Source organism: Cynara cardunculus (assembly GCF_001531365.2).
Source record: "Cynara cardunculus var. scolymus isolate 2C chromosome LG 13, CcrdV1, whole genome shotgun sequence".
Lineage (NCBI taxonomy): Eukaryota > Viridiplantae > Streptophyta > Magnoliopsida > Asterales > Asteraceae > Cynara > Cynara cardunculus.
In genome coordinates, this window is record NC_037540.1 from 28769110 (window position 1) to 28769535 (window position 426).

The window sequence follows — 426 nt, forward strand, 5'->3', positions numbered from 1 at the left end:
CTTCCAGAACCTCTGTGATAGACAACAGAGGTTCTGTCATCTTTGACTTGTACGCTTTGATTACAGAGGACCAGTTTCCAGAACCTCTGTGATAGACAACAGAGGTTTTATCACTCTAGACTTGTACGATTGAACATCTTATGTTGTTGGTCCTCTGTGGTGGAACCTCTTCTGTCAACACTTGCAGTATTTACTTTTTCCATACTTTTACACTAAATGAAATGAGAGCTAACACAAACTATATAATTAGGTTATTCTTAATTTAATTATTAGTGTTATTGAGAGATTTGGGATCAACAGATTCTCTTATTCAGACATTCTTTGCTCCAATGCTTGTCACGTTCGACCAGCTTCAGGTTCTTTTCACGTTCAGCCTCTTGAGGTTCCCTTCTTCAGCAACACCTTTGCATTTCGACGTGGTGCCCT